Source organism: Hibiscus syriacus, unplaced genomic scaffold (genome assembly GCF_006381635.1).
Source record: "Hibiscus syriacus cultivar Baekdansim isolate YM2019G1 unplaced genomic scaffold, ASM638163v2 tig00117034_pilon, whole genome shotgun sequence".
NCBI lineage: Eukaryota > Viridiplantae > Streptophyta > Magnoliopsida > Malvales > Malvaceae > Hibiscus > Hibiscus syriacus.
In genome coordinates this window covers 9,922,079-9,945,709 of record NW_024063533.1, presented here as the reverse complement: position 1 = coordinate 9,945,709, position 23,631 = coordinate 9,922,079, and positions in this window count along the sequence as shown.

The following is a 23,631-nucleotide window of genomic DNA, read 5'->3' as shown; positions in this document are numbered from 1 at the left end:
TTAAAAAGGAAAGGTGGCTATCAGAATAATTAAAGCTTGCTTGCTCGTGAAGTAGGTCATCCAGCTGGCGTGTGACATAGGCGTTTTTGCCACACCTGCTTCAGACTTTTTCAGATAAACTTTGCCTCGGCGAGATAAATTTGCTCCTCACGTTCTTATCTGTTCCATTGGCCTTTGCAAATTTATGTTGTCACGATTGAAATGTTCTTCCTTTGTAAGTTTCTTGTACAAACACAATCCAAACATCCCTTTCTCCTCAGCAGCATCAGTGAGACCAAATAAATCTTGCCTAAGAAAAACTTATCCACCACAAGCTAAAATAACCTATATGCAACTAAATGTAACTAAAATGTTGTGTATACTTTGTTTAGACGAGCAATAATGTAGGTGAAAATACTAGAAATTGAGTCTTTTTACAGAGTTATCACACCCCCAAACTTAAGCTATTGCTTATCCTCAAGCAATGTATAATACTAGAAAAAATAAAAATTGTCATCGCAAAGCAGTGTTAAGAAAATCACATGGTTTGAGATTTTAGCCCTCAGCAAAAATATTTGGCCTTAACATGTTCAACAGTCATATCAGTCAAGTCCCTTCCCTAGTCAGGATTCCTTAATATTGTGTGTGTGTGTGATTATAACTAGTCTATGCATAAAGGTAATTAGAAAACTTAAATTAAGCACTTTTGGATTGTCAAGGCATCAAATTATTTGTCAAGCTTAGTTTATATACTCCTAGTTATTTATCAACTTTTTTTTTTAATAGGGGAGTCAGCTCATCACACCTACCGTTCCACACTCTAGGTGAAAGGGAGCATACCTTCCACCCCCAAGCTAGTCGGGCAGAGTCATCCTGTGACTACTTTCATTCACTCATATGCCTTGGTTACTCTTAATTTCTTATAGATTTTTTATGTTTATGCCTTTGCACAGATGAATGACCCATTTTATTTTTTCAAGTTTTTAAACACTAGGGAGCTTTATTTTACCCTTAAAATATTTTTGAAGTCTCGGTAAATAAAACGTTATTTCCTAAAAAATTTACAGATTACCTTAAGCAGAGACAACCTACAATCGTGTTTGTAAATTTCAAAGAATCAGGCCTAGGGTTGGTTCTCTTCCTTAGACAGTCTTATAATAATTCTAGCCTACGCAATCAAATTATGCATTCACCATTGGATATCCCTAATTCATTCCTAACAATGACCTTAACATGCTTGTGTCATGACAACCAAAATTTTCAACCAATCATCATCAATTTCTTTTTTAACTATGTATGGAAAAATATGGCACAATACCTACCCCAAACTTGAGGGATGCATTATCCTCAATGAATGAAAACGAAAACTACATAATACTATATGTGGATGCAAAAAAACTAAAATGGAAACTCACTGTGGTGGGGTGGCTTGACTGGACGCCCTCGTTCGGCATCGTTTGGGAGGAGATGAACTCTTGGATCCTGAGTCTACTACTGTTATCGTCGATAGAGACGGCTGAAGTATACGGCCTGACGTTCTCTTGTAGCGCTTTTTGCTGGTCAAGGCTCGTGCTGGAGTTGGTTGCTCGGTAGTAGGAGTCGGTTGTGTTGTAACTGGTGCTGGACTAGGAGATGCTGCTAGGACTGGCGTTGCTTGACGGATACGGGACTGAATAGGATCATGCTCAGGTTTCTTCGGTGCTGGAGTGAAATCTTCATCCGAGAAGAAGTTGGGTAGGGTATCTTCACTGCTAGCGGAGTTTGAGAAAGATGAGGAACTGAGGAACTCTTCTGTGTAGCCTTGGCTTTCCTCTGGTAAGGGCGAGAGATGGGTTACCAGTGGTGGCACATCACTGGCTACACCTAGGGGAACCTTTGGAGGAATATTCGATGTCGAGGCATGCAATGTGCTATCGCAGCAGTGTATTTGAGGATGGCACTGGGGAAGGGTGACAGATTGGCGTTTATGTTCGGGAGTAACTCTTTGAAGAAGGCGTTGAGCTGCGCGTCCCTTGCCTTGACATACTTAAAATAGATCTCCATGTGATCCTCTAGGTGCCGGATCTTTTCACGTGTTTCTCTTGTGTGCGTAACCACAACTACCATTCTAGTCGGGCAACCAACTTTGTTCCCCGCTCCAATCCTTCATGCGGGGTGTTGTCATCAAAACCTATCAACTCAGGTACCTTCTTCTTGGTGATACCCTCCTTAGATTTAATGAAATCCTCAAAGGGCTCCTCGGGGACCTTCGTTTTCCTGCACAGTGCGGTAATCAAGTTGGGAAATAATAGATTACCTCGGTTCTTCTTGGCACACTCATGGATTTGTTCAAAGATGAGTTCGCCAACATCAATCTTCCTCCCATATATTATTAAGTGCAAGAGCATCAGTCTTTTCACAAGCACCATTGGGTTATGAGACGTGGGCATAAGCTTGCCCTTGAGAAAGTTGTTCTATAACTTCATGATCGATTTGAGGGGTCGGAGATCAACTCTCTTTCTCGTTGGGGCATTCCCTTCGAACTTGGCCCACCCGAAGCATAAATCTTCCAGCACTCCAATTGTACGTTCTTGGTCTGCTTCATCCATGAATCTCTTGTGTTGCTCCTCTACTTTCCCCAACTTGAAGTATTTGTTGAGTGCTGAATGGGAAAATCGAAGGAGCTTCCCTCAGACGTACACTGTGTGGTTGGATGGGTCCTCGAGGTGGGCGTAGAACTCCCTTACCATCGTCGGTGCTACGGCTTTGGGATGGCGAGAAAACTTCTCCCAGTTGTGTTTCTTTATCACATCCATCACCTCTGGTCCAAACGGCTCCTCATCCTCAGCTGGAAAGACGAATCCATCTTCCAAATATACTTGTCATTTCTGGAGGATTTTGAAGCGTGTTTCTACTTCGACTATTTGGAAACGTTCAAAACTCTATATTGAGGTTGGGGTTTTCCTTGATCTTACCATTATACTTGGTTGGTGTGGTAAAATAAATGGTGGCGATGGGGAGGATTTCGTTGAGAGAAAGAAAATTTTTCTTGTTTGGTAAAGAGAGAGTGAGGCACGATGAAGAAGAATAAGTTGGGCAGTTTTTTTTCTTTAGAAAGTAATGGGTGTTTTCGGGGTAGTTTTGTCCTTACACGAGGGGAAAAGATTTTTGCATTCAATGAGAAATATATGATTGGACATAAAGTGGGGAGAAAGATCTCTTTCTCTCTTTATTCTGTCGCCAAAACCATGCACCCTAGGGTTTCCTTTCTTTTCATGCATGCTCCAACTCCCCATGCTACCACGTGTGATTTGTATGCCTACAATAAATAAAGAAAATAAAATAAAACGGATAATGAAAACAGAAAATAACTTAATTTATTTATGTACAGAATTCAAATTTTTGTTGCCTAGGCAACAAATTTTGTTCAGGTAAGTAAAGCAAACTCTTGGGAATCATGTGCCAACGATGTCAGTTTGTCGCGCATAACTGGGGCTCCTTTGTACTCCTTGAGTCTCTGCCCGTTCACCTTGAAGATGGAACCATCGTTTTGGTTCTGGATTTCAATTGCTCCATTGTCATGGACTTGGAATATGATGAATGTTCCTGACCATCGTGATTTTAACTTGCCTTGAAATAACTTAAGACGTGAATTGTAGAGCAGTACATATTGTTTAGAATAAAATTGCCTCGGCAATATTTTTTTATCATGCCATCGTTTTGTTTTCTCCTTGTATAGGCGGGCATTCTCGTAAGCGTGTTATCTGAATTCATCCATCTCGTTCAGTTCCAAGAGTCTTCTTTCTCCAGCAAGTAGAACATCCATGTTTAACTTTTTGATGGCCCAATAGGCTCTATGTTCTAGTTCAACAGGAAGATGACATTCTTTTCCATAGACCAGTTTGAACGGTGACATTCCTAATGGTGTCTTGAATGTTGTGCGATAAGTCAATAGTATTTCATCTAGCTTCGACGACCAGTCTTTTCGACTTGGGTTGACCACTTTTTCAAGGATCTGTTTAATTTCCCGGTTAGACACTTCAGCTTGTCTATTCGTTTGATGGTGATACACCATAGCGATCCTATGTCGTACTCCATATCATTTTAGTGCCTTGGCAATCAGTTTGTTGTCAAAATGTGTGCCTTCATCGTTGATGAGAGCTCGTGGTGTTCCAAATCGGGTGAATATATTTTTGTACAAAACTTTTAACACCGTTTTGAAATCATTTTTAGGTGTTGTGATGGCTTCAATCCATTTGGATACATAATCCACTGCCAAGAGAATGTACAAATCTCCAAATGATGTAAGAATAGGTCCCATGAAGTTTATTCCCCATACGTCGAAGAGTTCAATTTCCAGAATATTTTGCAATGGCATCTTATACCGTTCTGATATGTTTCCATTTTGTTGGCATCTATCACATGACTTGTAGAATTCATGCGCATCTTTGAACAAGGTTGGCCAATAAAATCCAGATTGAAGCACTTTCGTTGTTGTTCTTATTCTACCAAAATGCCCTCCATATGGTGACGAGTAGAATTAGTGTAGAATATATTTCTGTTCTTCTTCTAGAATGCATCTTCGGATTATTTGGTCTCCACATTGCTTGAATAAAAATGGTTCATCCAGTAGTAATGTCGCACATCATGTTGAAACTTCTTTCGGCCCTGGCTAGATAAATCAGGAAGAACAATACCATTAACAAGAAAGTTAACTATGTCAGCATACCACGGCACAGCCGTGACAAATAATATTTTCTCATTAGGGAAATCCTCTTTAATTTCTGTTATGTCAGGACAATCAGGTTTGTTATCTAGCCTAGACAAACGGTATGCCACTTGATTTTCTATACCTTTTATATCCTTGATCTCTAAATCGAACTCTTGTAGTAGTAATATCCACCAAATTAGTCTAGGCTTTGCATCTTTTTTATTAATCAGGTATTTAATGGCAGAGTGATCTGTATACACAATTACCTTAGTGCCTTGCCTAAACTTATTAAATGCAAATACTACTGCTAATAGTTCCTTTTCAGTAGTGGTATAGTTTACTTGTGCATCATTAAGAGTACGGCTCGCATAGTATATAACATGAAAATTTTTCTTTTTCTTTGCCCTAGCACTGCTCCGACTGCATAGTCACTAGTGTCGCACATGAGCTCAAAAGGTTCGTTCCAATCTGGTGGGATAACGATTTGTGATGCCGAAAGCTTTTTCTTCAAATCTATGAAGGCATTCAAACAATCATTAGTAAATTCAAATGGATGATTTTGTTGAAGTAAAAGACACAAGGGTATAGATATTTGAGAAAAATCTTTTATGAACCAGCTGTAGAAGCCTGCATATCTAAGGAAACTGGGTATACCTCGCACGTTAGTGGGAGGGGAAGGTTTTCAATCACGTCCACCTTGTCTTTATCGCCTTTGATGTCCCGGCATGAAATTTTGTGACCCAACACTATTACTTCGGTCACCATAAAAATGCATTTCTCCCAATTCAGCACTAGGTTGGCTTCTTCACATCATTTCAGCACCTTGGATAGATTGCCGAGACATCGATCAAAATCATCACCCGAGATGGAGAAATCGTCCATAAATATTTCCATATATTCTTCCACCATATCTAAAAAGTTTACCATCATGTATCTTTGGAATGTAGCTGGAGCGTTACATAGTCCAAACAGTATTCGTCTAAATGCATAGGTACCATATGGGCATGTGAAACTGGTTTTCTCTTAATCCTCCGGTGCTATGGCTATTTGGTTATACCCTGAGTATCCGTCAAGAAAGAAATAAAATGCTTTTCCCGCTAACCTATCAAGTATTTGGTCGATAAAAGTGAGGGGAAAATGGTCTTTCTTTATGCCTTTGTTGAGCTTCATGTAATCCATGCATATACGCCAGCCCGTGACTGTTCTCGTGGTGAAGAGTTCATCATGTTCACTTTTAATCACGGTCACACCACCCTTCTTTGGTACACACTGCATCGGGTTGACCCATGAACTATCCGATATAGGATAAATTACTCCAGCATCCAACCATTTTATAATTTTCTTCATGACTACCTTCTTCATGATTGGGTTGAGCCTTCTTTGGGATTTCACCGAAGTGTTATGGCTATCTTCTAGATTGATTTTGTGCATGCATATAGTCGGACTGATTCCCTTCATGTCTGTCATTGTCCATCCGAGATCTTTTTTGTGCTGTGACAAAACATTCGACAAGCTATTCTCCTGTTCGGAGGTTAGGTTGGCAGAAATTATTACTGGTAAAGTTTCATCGTCTCCTAGATATTCATATTTCAAATGTAATGGCAAAGTTTTAAGTTCCAGTCTTGATGCATGTTGTAAGGATGACTCTTGAGACTTAACTTCATCATAATCTAAGGGTTCGAATTTCATACCTGATTTATTATGAAGAAGCCTCGATTGATCCTTTGTATTTCCTCCGTAGCTTGCATTGGTGTCATTTTTAGGGCACTCATTATTCAGATTTATGTTGTCAGTGCCATAATTTTCAGAATCGTCCTAGAATGATCGGTGTGTTTTCATCAGCTTCGCAATTCAATATGAGAAAGTCAACTGCAAATACAAATTTATCCACATTTACTATGACGTCCTCTATTCTGCCTTCTGGCCGCACATATGATCGATCGGCCAGCTGTAGGATGACTGAGGTTGGATAGGCGTGATGCCCTTCTAGTTTCATAAATATGGACTTTGGTATCAAGTTTACACTTGATCCCAAATCAACAAGAGATCATCCTATGAAGTCATTACCAATTGAGCATGGTATTATAAAACTGCCAGGGTCTTTTTGTTTTGGTGAGAGTTTGCTTACTGCCGAACAGATTTCTGTTGCCGTGGCAACACGTTCTACTTTTCGTTTCTTCGTAATAATGTCCTTAAGAAACTTTTCATAGGAAGGCATTTGCTCGATGGCTTCAAGTAAGGGCACATTGATACACAAGTGATCCAGAACATCAACGAATTTCTTGAACTGGATGTCCTCATCATGCTTCTTCAACCGTTGAGGAAACGGTGGTGGAGGTCTCACATTGTCTGTTGTTGTTGTTGAAGAATCTCTGGCCTTGGCCATGAATTTCTCATCGTTTGAGCAATGTTTTTCTGAACCTTCAGTTCTTTTCTTCTCTTTAGGTGCTTCCTCTTGTTCAATATTTTCAGCTCGATTCTCTAGTTGTGCTATGCCATGGCGAAGACTGTTCAGGTGTTCTCCCCTAAACTTGTCATCTTGGTTGACCTATTTTCCACTCCTTAGTGTAAGTACAATACATTTCTCATTCCCATGATGTTTAGTGATCTCCGTATCACTAGGGATATTTCCTTGTGGGCGAGAATGTAATGGCATAGCAATTTGTCCCACTTGATTCTCCAATGCTCTTAGAGATGAACTATGGCTTTGCAAAAGTGTTGCTTGGCTTTGTAACAAATTTCCTTATTTTTAATTGTTGCAGAATGTTCGTGCATCAAGGTCTTTGTCGAGGCCATGAAATCTTTCTTCGAGGCTATAAATTCCCTCAATGATAACTCCATAGAGTTAGTATTAGAATTAGTATTAGAAGAAGAAGCTATACCTTTATTGTTTTGCCAGGGATGCTGATGTTGTTGATTCTGAAAATGTTGATGGTCAGAATTATTTTGTTGTGGCCTGTAATTTACTGCTTGATTATTGTTGTTTCATTGATTACTCCTTGAAATATTTGGGTGATGTCTCCAACCTGGATTGTACGTGTTTGAATAGGGGTTATTATTGCTCCGATTGTAGTTGCCCATGAAAATGGTTGACTCATGGTTTTCAAGTCATTCACTCTCCTGATGGTTGCCATGACAAAATATGCATGCGTTATTGGTCACCTTGACTTCTCTTACCTTATTAGGACGTTGCAAATTTTTCAACATATTAGTTATGCAGAAAGTTGAGCAGCTACTGAATCCTTACCATGTAATTCATATGCTCCAGATATTTTTCTGTCGGTTCCCAATCTTATATTTGGAAATTGATAATCATTATTTGCTATACTTTCGAGGATGTCAAAAGCTTCCTCGGGTGATTTTTCCAGTAAGGTACCATTTACTAAGGCATCTAGCATCATTCGAGTTGGTGCATTGACTCCGTTGTAAAATATCACCACTTGCGTCCAATCGTGAAACCCATGGTTGACACATTTGTGAAGTAGACTTTTATACCTATCCCAACATTCGTACATTGATTCATCATCTCCTTGGTGAAACCTCGTAATGTCATTGCGAAGCTGTGTGTTCATATTGGGTGGATTATATCGGAGTAGAAAATTCTTGCATAAATATGCCCATGATTTTATTGAGCCGAAAGGAACTCTGTTGAGTCAGGTTCTTGCTCTATCGCGTAAGGAGTAAGGGAAAAGTTTTAGTTTAAGCATATCTTCACGTACTCCTTGTTGTTGAAACGAATCGCATACTTCAAGTAAAGCACGAACATGCTGCCCAGCATCCTTATTGGGTGAACCACCAAATTATCCAATAGAGTTTAGCATGCTAAACATCACCGGTTTAAGTTTGAAATGGGTGGCTTGTATTTCAGGTGCCACTATGCCTGGATTGAGGTTATCGAGAATCGGGTTCAAATGATCTTGTATCTCTCTAGGCCTTGCAAGTTGAAGATTGATTGTTGCATCAGGTCCTAGATCTCCCATGTTGTCTTGCATTTGGAGTTGGTTTAATTGTTCTCTAGTTCTTTGGGCACGCAACCTTTGTCTGAATGATTGCTCAACTTCAGGGTCGAATGGATCCAAATGCTTACCAGTAGATCTCAAGGTCATGCAATAATAAAAACCTACAAAATAAAATAATAAACTACGTTAGACTAAATAAATATTAGGTGACACAAAAAGAACTTGTTATGGCTAAAAATTTCGTCAGTTGCCAATCCCCGACAACAGCGCCAAAAACTTGATCGCTTGTAAATGTATATGCTAAGGCAAGCAAATCTGTGCAAGTATACATAATCGATTCAAGTAATATAGTAGTGAGTGAGTATCGTCTCCACAGGGATTGGATTAGAAATTTATTTTCACCACAACTTGAACTAGTGTTACAAACTAATTCCTACTAGGTTGTCAACTTAAGAACTAATATTAATAAAAAAAGAAGTAATATAATGGTTGCAGAAAAGTTTGGTCGAAGAAAAATAAGTATGCAGAATGTTGGAATAAAATAAAACAAGACAAGTATTTATTTAAATATAATGCAAACAACCTCACATATTCAGACTTCTCACATAGCACTTATTCTAAACTTTGTATTGGCAACAATTATTCTAAGTCTAGAATGAATTATTATGACTTGCTAAAGCTGCTCGATAGGATTACTAGGTATTCTTAGACTGTTTCTATGGCAATACTCCTCAGTGTTAACTATAAACCTTGGTTTGTCAAATTGTTATTATAGCAATACCTCTCAGCGTAAACTATAGGCGTTGTCTATCCTACTCTAGAGCCTACCCCTTTTAGTCGATTGAAACTCACTCCTTATCTCTAAGGTAAACGAGTTAGAACTTCACCATCCCATATTCATTACATTGTTCACGTGGATCTATCTTAATTCTCTCGAATATAAGAATAACTATCTAGAAAAAAGGCGACAAAAGGTTATCTCTCAATGCTCTTATATTTCTAAGACATGTTTTACCAAAACCCAAGAGATCTCTCGATGCTCTTACACTGTAAAGTAAAATATTTAAACAATGAACAAAACAGTTATAAGCAAAAATAATCCATCATTCATAAAAGATAAAATATTTGTTTAGGCAAAACAAAGTTTAACACCAAGTAAGACAGTCATAGTGCTATAAAAAATCATCCAAGATTCAACGTTTAATACAGCCCTAAATAGATAAAGTGTTTAAGAATAAAGGAAGAATGACTCCCAAAATCGGGGGCACTGTCATGACAATTTTGATCAGCACCATGCCTGCCTTGGTGATCAGCCTCTCTCAAGACCTGATCACCTCTCTGCTACTGTCTGGCTATGGAGGACGCCAAAGAAGGTTGGTTGGTAAACGGTGAGAAAGCACTGCAATTGCTCGCTCACGCTTGGGTAAAGCTCTTCTCTCCTCTTCCTTGTCTTCTTTATTTGGCGGCTACGGCTGATTATTTATAAGGAAAGATCTCTTATGGCTTTGCATGCTTTTGGAGTTTCCTTAAATAACCGTTATTAAATGCCCAGACTTAAAAAGAAAAGGTGGTTGTCATAATAATTAAGGCTTTCTTGCACATGAAGTATGTCATTCAGCTAGCGTATAACATAGGCGGTTTCACCATACCTACTTCAGACTTTTTCAGATAAACCTTGCCTCGGTGAGATAAATCTGCTCCTCACATTCTTATATGTTCCATTGGCCTTTGCAAATTTATGTTGTCACGACTGAAATTTTCTTCCTTTGTAAGTTTTCTACACAAACACAATCCAAACATCCCTTTCTCCTCAGCAGCATCAGTCGGACCAAATAAATCTTGCCTAAGCAAAACTTATCCACCACAAGCTAACATAACCTATATGCAACTAAATGCAACAAAAATGATGTGCATACTTTGTTTATACGAGCAATAACGTAAGTGAAAAATACTATAAATTGAGTCTTTTTACAGAGTTATCAAAAACCACAGAATTCATCATGAGTTGATGAATAACCGTACAGGGCACTATGTGTACAAAACCACGGGATTCATCATGAGTTGATGAATAACCGTACATGGCACTATGTTTGCAAAACCACGGAATTCATCATGAGTTGATGAATAACCATACAGGGCACTATGTGTGTAAAACCACGGAATTCATCATGAGTTGATTAATAACCGTACAGGGCACTATGTGTGTAAAACTACGGAATTCATCATAAGTTGATGAATAACCGTACAAGGCACTATGTGTGCAAAACCACAGAATTTATCATGAGTTGATGAATAACTGTACAGGGCACTATGTGTGCAAATCCACAGAATTCATCATGAGTTGATGAATAATCGTACAGGGCACTATGTGTCCAAATCTACGGAACTCATCATGAGTTGATGAATAATCGTATAGGAACTATGTGTGCATCTTAATAAATGAAATGAATAGAAAGTTGGTAAATTACAACATTAGCACTAAGGGTGCCATATATGAAACTAACGAATAATTACTAAAGAAAAATGAAAAGAAAAATGTATAAAAAAGAATGGTAAGTTGGACATACTAAGGATGTTTATGATAATAGTATGAAAGAAGTTGGTTTCAATTATAGGGACTTACTTAATCCTTATGGATGATACGAACTAGTTCAAAAACTAAGAAACTCATAATAAGTTTATGAATTTCCATATTGGTAATGGGTGTACAATCTATGTAAATTATAGTAATGTTTAGGGATTGATTACTTTGGTACCACATGTGTAAACTATAGAATTTTAAAATGAAATAGATTAATGGCCTAGCTGTGTATTGACAGAAATATGTAAATCTTGCCAGTTAGATGAAGGGTTAAATATCTTTGAGTTAAAAGAACTAAATTCCTAGCTATGTATTTGGCAGAAATGTGCCAATCATACCAATTAGATGAAAAATTAAATGCCTTCGTGTAAAAGACGAAATGTTTAACGGTGTATTTGGTAGAAGGATTCCAATAACGTAAGTTGGATGAAGGACTAATTGCTTACTAATGCTAATTGACATGAAAAGATGTCACAAATGAAAATACATAACGATATATTAATGGTGTATAAGGTGCCACTCATGATAAGTATACAAGACAAATGACTAATTGGCGCTATGGTGTAATACATGTGTAATACATTCTCATTTAATGTACATAGGCCAAATAAAGAATGATTGGAAAGAGTATATGGAATGATAGGTAGGTTGGACTTACTGAGAATGAATTCGATGAGTGTATAAAAGAAACTTGGTTGCACTGGGAATGAGTTATTTGATCCTTATGGAATATGCGATTTAATTCGTCATTTAATAGTCACGAGATACATTTATATAAATTTTTGTTTCTTTATAATAGTATGTCTCACTAAGTAAATACTTAACGTGTGTTGATTTCACGCGTAGGTAAAATCAAAGACTAGTTGGATACCGAGTGCAGTAGCAACTATCATAAAGCTAAGGCTGGCTCTCATCAGTAACGGTAGGATAATCATTGTTTATTTTGAACAATTGTTGGCATGTAATCGAATTTAAAGAAAAATGCTTTGAAATGTATATAAAAAGGAAATTTTGGTAGTATATTTCGATAATTGTTTTATGATTGTGATAAAATGTTTTAACTTACATTTTGAAATAAATTCTAAGGGATTTTAAAAGACATTGTTTTAAAAGTGATGTGACATATGTATCTCATGTACGGAAAGGTATACAGGATATGAGTGTTACATTTATTGGTATCAGAGCTACAGGTTTAGTCGGTTCGCGGCCAAAACTGATTTTAATTGAATATAGAAAAAAGATTACATTCCATTAAGATTGTCAAAGTTACTGATAGAGTGTTAATTAGAGTGTGATTGATGTCACTCCTTATTAACTTGAGTGTTATTCTTATGTATGTTCTAATAGATATCAGAGACTAAGGACAAAAGTAAAAAAGTTAATAATATTGAAAAGAAGGTCGAGATCACAATCGACCAAGAGAATCCGACATGACTTCAGTATCATGTCTTAGAAGGGTAAAAGATGCTAGGGATTTTCCTTCATTTTGTGGAAGGAATGCCTCAGTGTTTAACGATGTTTCAACATTTGAGAAATACTTAAGTGAAGCATTAAAGTGTTTAAAGTATGGTTAATTTGAGTAAGAAGAAATGAATAAGTGGTAAGTATATTGACCGCTAAAAGCTTATAGAAAGAAGAGTTGTTAGTAGATCAATTGATTATGAGTTGTTTAAGAATAAATGTTAAGTTGTATGAAACCAATAGAGTTATTTTAAAAAGTAAATTGTGAAAATGGATTTACTACTCGTTTCATGCTTTAATGGATTATTATTTAAAATCTAGATTAAGTCTTGAGAATGTGGGAAAATGTCAAGTTCATGATGAAAGGAAAAAAAAGAGTAAATTGATTACTAGTGTAATTTTAGTATTAACTGTTAGGAAGTTATTGCTACAAAGTTGTCAAGTCTTCTTATTTAATGATATGGATAATCAGATTTTCATAGTTAGAGAGAAAATGTTTCAATTACTCGAGAATATTTAAAATGTATCTGGAATGTTAAAAGGATTTTCTCAAGAAGGAGATGAAACTATTTAGTTTAATCTCAAGTGAAATGATAGCAGTAAACCCTACGGGGTCATGGTACAAGTGTGAGTTGGACATGTAGTAAACATTTAATAGAGATTACAGGGGCTATATTCAATGTGAATCTGATAGAATTGTCATATGTTGAATTAAGATCATATTGAATATAAGTTGTCTGTCTCTAGAGACAATGATTTTAGAAAGATACAGAGGGTATGGAAATTACAGTTTTTAGTGAGAAAGTAAAATCATCACTCAATGTGATATCGATAATGATTGTGAAGAAAATGATGTCAGAAAAATTTATATATATAACTTTTATGGTTAATGGGATAGATGCTCAAATAATTAAAGGTGAAATTCAAGGTTAATAGTTATTAAGGTATTGAACATGTTTTTATGATTTAGTATTAAATGACTTAGGCGAGTCAAGAGAATTAGAGACTTAATTATAAGAGTTAATTGATCAAAGTTTTATCAACTAGAGTATTTCATCTTGGGAAAAATGTGTGTTATTAGTGAAAAGAAAGATAAACCTATGTGGTTATACATGGATTTTTACAGTTAAATAAGACTCTTTGAGAGAATCACTTGTTTGCCAAACTAGTCAAATGTGAAACTTTGGTTAGCAGAGATGGTTTTCTTTAACCATGTTGTGCATAAGGTATAAGAGTAGGTCTTAAGAAAAACTCATGTTGTAGTAAATTGCAAACTCCCAAAGAATGATCCTGAAGTTTGGATTTCTTTGGGTCTTGTTGTTTACTATTGAAGGTTAGTGAAAAAAATTTCGACATTAGCTTTGTTGCTAACCAAGTTTTAAGGAAGGATGTCTTTTTGTAGAACGAAAAAGACTCATGAGAATTTTGAAATACTAAAGAGGATTGTAACAGAGATACCAATATTTATACAACTAGAGTTGGTAAATATTATGTAGTTTTTACTAATGCATCTATCAATGGGTTAGGAAGTGTGCTTATGCACAAAGGTAAGGTTGTGGAATATGCCTCAATATGGTTAAAGACTCACAAGAGGAATTTTATTATATACGATTTAGAGTTGGTAGTAGTCGAGTTGTTTTGATGAATGGACGTTATTATTTGTGTAGTGAGCGGTGCTATAGTTGTGCTAATTATAAAAGTCTTATGCTGATCTAAAGAGAAAAGTAGTTGAGTAGCAAGAAAGTGATAAAGTTTTTTCTTTCTGAAAGTATTGTTTTGGAAGGAAGTATTGTGGTTTGGACTGAGTTCGAGAATTAATGAACCTTATGTGATTATGTTAGCTAGCTTTTGCCTACCAAAATGGTCAAGACCTAAAATATTTTCATGTTTCATTGCTTATTAATTTCTGATTAGATCCATTGCATGTTCTTACCTTGGGAAAAATAAATAATTGATCAGATTTGAATTATGAAAAAGAACCCATATAGATCTGGACTCGGGAAATCCAGAATTGGTGTAGCAAACCAATTTCCTCTAGTTGAAGTATTGTGGTAAACGCATAAAGTCTTTAAAATTCGAGGACGAATTTTCTTAAGGGTGAAGAATTGTAATATCCAAAATATTAGGTTAGGGACTATGTTGAAAAGATTAGAAATTTGAAGATTTAATTGAATAAATGGTAAAAAATGAGAAAATGATTTGGAATAGTGTGTTGAACTAAATTGTATCAATAGATGAATTAAGAGGGCATTTTGGTCCTTTTAGGGGTAAATGAATTTAAAATTCATTTGTAATAAGATATTAAAGAGATAAAAAAAGGGGAAATGGGAAATGAATTTATCAAAAGCCATCTCTCTCTTTTCTTCTTCTTCCCCGTGAGAAAAGCCCTCCCCTATAGCAAAGGTGAGATTTCAATTTGATCGTTTATCATTTTATTTTTGGTTAGTTATTGAAGTTTTGAGCATAATAGAAGCTTAAGGAAGGATTAGATGAGATTAAAACTATGAGATAAGGGAAATAATAGAGATTATAGAAAATGGGTCTTGAAATGATATGTTAAGATATGAGTGTTTATTGATGTTTGCTAATAGTTTTGACTTGTCAAAGAGGTAAATGAGAGATTAGAAGCAATGGATGATTTTAAAAACAAGTTATAAAATGTGGTGTGATTCTTAGAATCAAATGATATTGAAGGATGCAAGATGTTTTAAGTAAATAAATGAGGGAAAGTTAATATATATAAGTAATGAAAAGTTTAGTAGAATTATGGGAGGTAATCCTAACGAAAATTGACTTCATTTATGTAATAATCGAAGTAAAAACTGGAAAATCTGGCCAAGGGTATCAGTACTGATAAAACGGTACCGATACTATAGGCTAAAATATGATGAATTAGCTAAGTAGTATCGATATTGATTCAATCAGTATCGCTACCAGCGAGGTAGTATCGATACCATGGTAAGGGTATCGATATCAATAAACATCGAATCTAAAATTGGTATCGATATCGGAAGGGGTATCGGTATCATAGTATGGTAGTATCGATACCATGGCAAGGGTATCGATACCATGCAACATCGAACCTAAATTGGGTATCGATACCAAAAGGGGGTATCGGTACCATAGTATAGAAGTATCGGTGCCATGATAGTAGTATCGATACTATTGAACTTGTAACAGCCAATTAGATTGAAATTGTTATAGAAATTGAGATAACGATATTTTGAATATTTTTAAAAGTGTAATGGTTAGGAAATATACTAACATTGGGTATGGTACATGTTTTAATGGATGCTTGAGTAGATTGAAACCAAGCTCCTGAGACAAGCAAAATTAAGGGTAAAGGTGAAGTACCGGAATAATCAGCCTTACGTTTTGAATACTTAGCGAGGAAAGTCAGGTGAGTGCATTTATTATGTACCTATATGTTATACTAATCATAGATGCATGATTGTTTAATATATGTATGGTGATTACCAAATAGGCACTAAATGTGCAAAACCACGGAAATCATCATGAGTTGATGAATAAACGTACAGGGCACTATGTGTGCAAAACCACAGAATTCATCATGAGTTGATGAATAACTGTACAGGGCACTATGTGTGCAAAACCACGGAATTCATCATGAGTTCATGAATAACCGTATAGGGCACTATGTGTGCAAAACCAAGAAATTCATCATGAGTTGATGAATAACCTTACAGGGCACTATGTGTGCAAAACCACATAATTCATCATGAGTTGATGAATAACCGTACAGGGCACTATGTGTTCAAAACTACGGATTTTATCATGAGTTGATGAATAACCGTACAGGGCACTATGTGTGCAAAACCATGGAATTCATCATGAGTTGATGAATAACCATACAAGGCACTATGTGTGCAAAACCACGGAATTCAGCATGAGTTGATGAATAACAGTACAGGGCACTATGTGTGCAAAACCACGGAATTCATCATGAATTGATGAATAACCATACAGGGCACTATGTGTGCAAATCTATGGAATTCATCATGAGTTGATGAATAACCGTATAGGAACTATGAATGCATCTTAATAAATGAAATGAATAAAAAGTTGGTAAATTACCAAATTAGCACTAAGGATGTCATATATGAAACTAACGAATAATTACTAAAGAAAAATCAAAAGAAAAATGTATAAAAAAGAAAGGTAAGTTGGACATACTAAGGATGTTTATGATAATAGTATGAAAGAAGTTGGTTTCAATTATAGGGACTTACTTAATCCTTATGGATGATACGAACTAGTTCAAAAACTAAGAAACTCATAATAAGTTTATGAATCTCCATATTGGTAGTGGGTGTACAATCTATGTAAATTATAGTAATGTTTGGGGATTGATTGCTTTGGTACCACATGTGTCAACTATAGAATTTTAAAATGAAATAGATTAATGGTCTAGCTGTGCATTGACAGAAATTTGCCAATCCTGCCAGTTAGATAAAGGGCTAAATGCCTTTGAGTTAAAAGAACTAAATGCCTAGCTGTGTATTTGGCAGAAAGTTGTCAATCATACCAATTGGATGAAAGATTAACTACCTTTGGGTAAAAGACGAAATGCCTAACGGTGTATTTGGTAGAAGGATGCCAATAACATAAGTTGGATGAAGGACTAATTGCTTACTCGTGCTAATTGACATGAAAGGATGCCACAAAGGAAAATACATAACGATATATTAATGGTGTAAAAGGTGCCACTCATGATAAGTATAAAAGATAAAGGACTAATTGGCACTTTGGTGGAATACATGTGTAATACTTTCTCATTTAACGTATATAGGCCAAATAAAGAGTGACTGGAAAGAGTATATGGAATGATAGGTAGGTTGGACTTACTTAGAATGAATTTGATGAGTGTATAAAAGAAACTTGGTTGCATTGTGAAGGAGTTATTTGATCCTTATGGAATATGCGATTTAATTCGTCATTTAATAGTCACGAGTTATGTTTATATAAATTTTTGTTTCTTTATAATAGTATGCCTCACTAAGTAAATACTTAACGTGTGTTGATTTCACGCGTAGGTAAAAGCAAAGACTAGTTGGATACGGGGTGCAGTAGCAACTATCATAAAGCTAAGGTTGGTTGCCATCAGTAACGGTAGGGCAATCATTGTTTATTTTGAACAATTGCTGGAATGTAATCAAATTTAAAGAAAAATGCTATGGACTGTATATAAAAAGGGAAATTTTGGTAGTATATTTCGATAATTGTTTTATGATTGTGATAAATTGTTTTAACTTAAATTTTGAAATAAATTTTTAAGGGTTTTCAAAAGACATTGTTTTAAAAGTGATGTGATATTTGTATCTCGTGTATGGAAAGTTATACGAGATATGGGTGTTACAGTACAAATCTCGTGATTCTTTCTCAAAATATGGAATGTCCCTTAAGTAATAATTCAAAATAAATTAGTTAACATTCAATAAAATGGATCGTATTTTAATTCTTGACTCAAAATTTTAAATTACACTATTACGACTACGTATAAGTGACTAGGTGCCAATTTTGGGCGATGTGAGGTGCTTATCATTCACGCGTAATTGATTCCCGAATTCTCAAAAATGAATTTCTGGTAAACGCAGATTGACTATTGTCTTTTAAATGATTTTTCTTTAAGATTATTTTAAAAGGCGTTTTTTAGGTTCTACCTACCTAGCCCAAAGGTCGATGGCAACTCCAAATCAAATTAAACAAAAAATCTAAATTTTCCCAAATAAATTGTAATTTAGGGTTTTCATTTAAAATCGAAATCTTCATTTTATAAACGTTACAACAAATTTAAAAATTATAGAAAATAATAATTTTTGTACTAATCAATATTCTTCATTTATATATAAGAATAAACTACAACATGAGTTACATAATCACTTAACTTATACCCTATAGGAATAATAATCATCTCTTTAATCACTGAGATAGTTTAATTTGTATAAATTATTTAATTATTTAAATATTATCAATCAAGTCATCAACCATTTTAACGAATGAACTTATGTAACTATTAAAAAACAATGTATAAACTTTTTTGAAAGAGTTTGGCCACTCCAAAACCACATGTCCACAGCGTCATACCTCCATATCATTGAGGGAAAAAATGAACTTCCAAGTTCCTTCCCTGATGATGAGCTCGGGCAAACTCCGGCAGTTCCATTAAACCCAAAGAAATTAATGAAAATACCATTCACTTGTTGCTCTATCTCAAAGTGAAAGGCTAAATTTATGTTTTGCAATCTTATAGTACATTCTCTTCCTTATTCACAAAAGATTAGGTGTGCTTAATTACTTGAGCAGCTCAAGAGTTGTTCGAATTCGATTCAGTCAATATTCGACTAGGGTTGACTCGATTCAAATTTGAGCTCGACTCGAGATCTTAACGAGTTTAGTCGAATAAGGTGTAACTCAACTCGATAAGTTCGCGAACAATTCATTAATTATTTTTTTATAATTTTTAGTAGTTACATTAAAAAGTTATTGCATTGAAGAAAGAAAATCTAAATAATAATTACTAATTTGATAATAAATAATAAGAAAGATGTTAAAATATTAATTTACTAATATGTTAATTATCTAATAAACAATAAGAAAATTATTAAATTATTAATTTCACTACAATAAAAATCAAACCCTAATTACACTACTCTAAAAATTATGGTGAATTTAACGAGCATGAGTCGAGAAAAATTTTAACGAGCAACGAGTCGAATAGTACCTAACTCGTGATCGACTCACTCAATAAGAACCCCTACAAATGACCACCTAGCATGAATCAATCCTGCATCCTCGTTATCCTGTAAGAATATAACCAAGACAGAATTTCAGTTCAACAAACCATGCTAAATTGTGCTTGAATTCACTCAATTGAACTTAAAAGCATAGCAAGTTAATTTAGTTACCTTAAAATGGGAACAGTTGGTTTAAGAAAATCAGGAATGTACAAAAACGGAGAAGTAAAAAGATTACGGACGGACGGAAGAAAGGGACACCCAAATCAAAACCAAAGGAACGCTTTGATGCAATTAAGTAACCTGGTTTTAACGGTTTTGTTTCCGTCAGAGGAAATGTAGTCAACGTACTTGTCTCAAAAGATGGACAGACGTTATGCTATTTTTTAAAATGGAATCTTCAAATATTTTATAATAATAATTAATTTGTCAGATTTAAATTTATGAGGGATTTAAAATGTCTTTTTATCAAAATTCATCATGAAAAACGACTAAAGATATTGTCAAAATCTTTGTTTACAACTTTCTCCGCCATTTTCCCGAAACAAAATGAAAAGTTTGTTTTTCCTTCGAACGAAAATATCGTTAGAGTACAAAGGTTGTACTCCTTAAGGTAATTTATGTTTGGACCCCAACTCTATTTACTGAGGGTTTTTAAAATATATTTAAATACTACATGATTTATATTTTTATTAATAATAATGAGTCAAAATTATAAATAATTTATAAAACAAATAATAATAATAAGGGAGATATTTAATGGAATAAAGGGAGTAGTTGATTTTACCCAACAGTTTTAACAATTATCGTTTGGATAGGGTAACGTTGTTGTAATTCTAACGGTGGAATTGGCTGTAAACTGTGCAATTTTTTCTTCGATCTTCCCTTGAATATTATTGAACTGTTTGACAATGATATAGGGCTCTCAACTTATTAAGGTGTAAAATTTTAAATTATTTATTATAAAAATATTAAATTAAAATATAAATATCAAAATCAAACAAGTTGTATTTTAAAACTTAAGCACAAAACAAATATTTTAAAGAATCAAAATTATTACTTGCTATTTTTTATCTAGTGTAAAAGATTTGTACTCTATAAATAAGCTTTACTTCTGATCATTAATTTAATGGAATTATTATCAAAAACCACCATAGATGGTCTTGGCCTAACGGAAGCAAAAATATACATATTTTAAAGGCTTGGATAAGGAGCATGAAAGGAGTGAAAACCTTTTACAGAAACTTCAAACCGTTGAAAAATGTGCACAGATCAAGAGACACGAGCAGAAAGGGAAAAAGAAGTCTTGAATCTTATAACTACATGAAAATAGTAAAAGGGAAACAACTGGATTGAAATACTGAAATGCAGATGAGGAAACAGCATAATAAGCCAGTCTCAATCGGAAGTAAGAGATTATAAAACACAAATGACATATATTCGAGAAGGAAACTAGAGCATAAAAAGCAACAGCTGACACTGGTAAAGCAAAATGCTCGATATGCCAAGAGCCTATGAGATATGAATACAAACAGCTTATAACACCGTGAAGGTAAAATGTTTGATGATTGATAAAAGCCCTTCAACCATGCAACGAATGGGATACAGAATCAAACCTTTCCAAAGTATCTCGTGTAGGATTTCCACATCTAGTCGCTGAAGGCTTCAAAACAAAGTATAAGAAACAGATAATAAGCACTCCTGTCTTGCTGTATAAATGAGAGAGAAAGAGAGAGAGATTAGGCATATATTTATTAGATTGTCATACAAAGTACCATGTATTATGGTGGGAATAACAAAGGAGAGAGAGATATATAAATAATAGCTAATGTTAGAATCCATACTACAAGAAAAGCAATCAAAACTACTAAGATAAAACATATACCAATCATCTAATTGGTTCAACCTATTAACTTCACTATTCTCTTCATCACATCAGTGGCCGAAATATCATTCTGTCTGCCAACACCAAGCATTCACCCAAATTCAAAACTACTTTCAGCGACAACAAACCCGTGAATCACCTTCATCAAACCCAGAGTTCTTGACATCAGTAAATCGTCTTTCACCATAAACCTAACTTTTTCTCCATTCTCTGATAGTCGGAACTGAATCAGAATGGTTAGTTTGATTTGGTGCTAATGTTTTTGGGTATATTCATCCGTAGATTCAAACATGGAATGGGTTTTGGTTGTGGGTATTTCATCAGTCGGCTTTATGTATTCTCTCAATTGCCCACTAATGTTCAAACCGAAAATCATAACTTAAACGTTTAATATGTAACGATTTATCCTATAAACTAGTTACGGGGATAGCTCAGTTGGGAATTGGGATAGCGTCAAACTTAAGATTTGAAGGTTAGTTTTTCGATCCACATTCATCACATAAACTTTTTTCATTTTCATTCGCTGAGAATTGGGCGCAAATGCATTTCTTTAATCCAAAAACATTTCTCTTCAAAAGAATTAAACAATAATATGAACTTTTGGATTAAAATTTAAGTTTAGTTTAATTATTATCTACCCATGCACTAGAAATTCATAAAAAATATGATTTTTCTCTTTTCCTAAAGATAGGTAAGGATTTAAAAGTAATTCAGAACGCATGCCTGCTTAAACGTATGGAGTGGCATGCTCAATGCACCATAGGGCTATCAATATTCACCAAAAGTGTTGAAACGCTGAACCTCAACATCCAGTTTTGCAAGACACCAAAATGAATATTAATCATTATATAGATGAAAATAAATTATCAATACATGAAAAAAATTGGTACAAACCAGTAAAGTGATCAATTATGGAACTGAAGCACTAACGTCCGTGCCCTAAGCAGTTAAATATGGATTCATAACTTCACTATTCTCTTCATCATATATGTGGCTGAAATACCATTCTGTCGTTCAACACCAAGCATTCACCCAAATTCAAAACTACTGTCAACAACATCAAACCCGTGAAACACCTTCATCAAACCCAGAGTTCTTAACATCCCTAAATCGTCTTCCACCATAACCCCAACTTCTTCTCCATTCTCTGATAGTCGGAAGTGAATAGGAATGGTTAGTTTGATTTGGTGTTAATGTTTTGGGGTATTTTCATCTGTAGATTCAAACAGGGAAAGGGTTTTGGTTGTGGGTATTTCATCAGTCAGCTTTGTGTAATCTCTCCATTGCCCACTCATGTTCAAACCGAAAATCATAACATAAATGTTTAATATGTAACGATTTATCCAAAAAGTCATTTCCGAGGTTAGCTCAGTTGGAAGGTCATGTGTTCGATGGGCGCAAATGCATTTCTTTAATCCAAAAACAATTCTCTTCAAAAGAACTAAACTATAATATGAATTTTTGGATTAAAATTTATGTTTAGTTTAATTATTATCTTCTCATGCTCTAGAAATTAAGAAAAATGTGATTTCTCTCTTTTCTTAGAGATAGGTAAGCATTTAATATGTAACGATTTATCCCAAAAGTCATTTGGGAGGTTAGCTCAGTTGGAATAGTGTTAGATTGAAGTGATCCTTTTTATTGTATTGTGTCGTACACTTAGTTGTGATAAGTGAATATTTTATTAGGGATTTTTTATATATATAAAAATTCAAACTTGAAATATATTTAAGTGATATCAAATTAATTATCACTTGAATTAACTCTTCTGATAGTGCAAATGCATTTATTTAACCCTAAAACAATTATCTTCGGAAGGCTTAAACAAAATATGGATTTTTGGATCTAAATTTAAGTATTTTTATATTTATTTAGTGGACCATAAAAATAATTTTTAAGCTGAATTAACATGATTTAATTAAATTCCCGTTTTTATCTATTCAATATAATCCTTAATTTATCATATATTTTTTCAAAATAAAAAATAATTAGATCAAATACTAAAATAGTAAGTTAATAACATAAAATCAAAATAAAATTTAATTCAACGTCATGATTCAAGTACCTTATATGTCAAATATTTTTATATATCTTTACATCATCCTCAAATTTTAATGTTAAAATCTTTAGTCATGTGGTTATGATTTTCCAAATTTAGCACACAAATAGTTTGTTTGTTTGTTTTGAGAGAATGTCGTCCTTTCTTCCTTGAAGATGGAAGGTTACAAATGTTGACTCATATGTAACTTGATACCGTAAACCTAATAAACAACTTTCACACTAAACTTAATTTCTAATCAGCTCCTCGTCAATTAGAAATT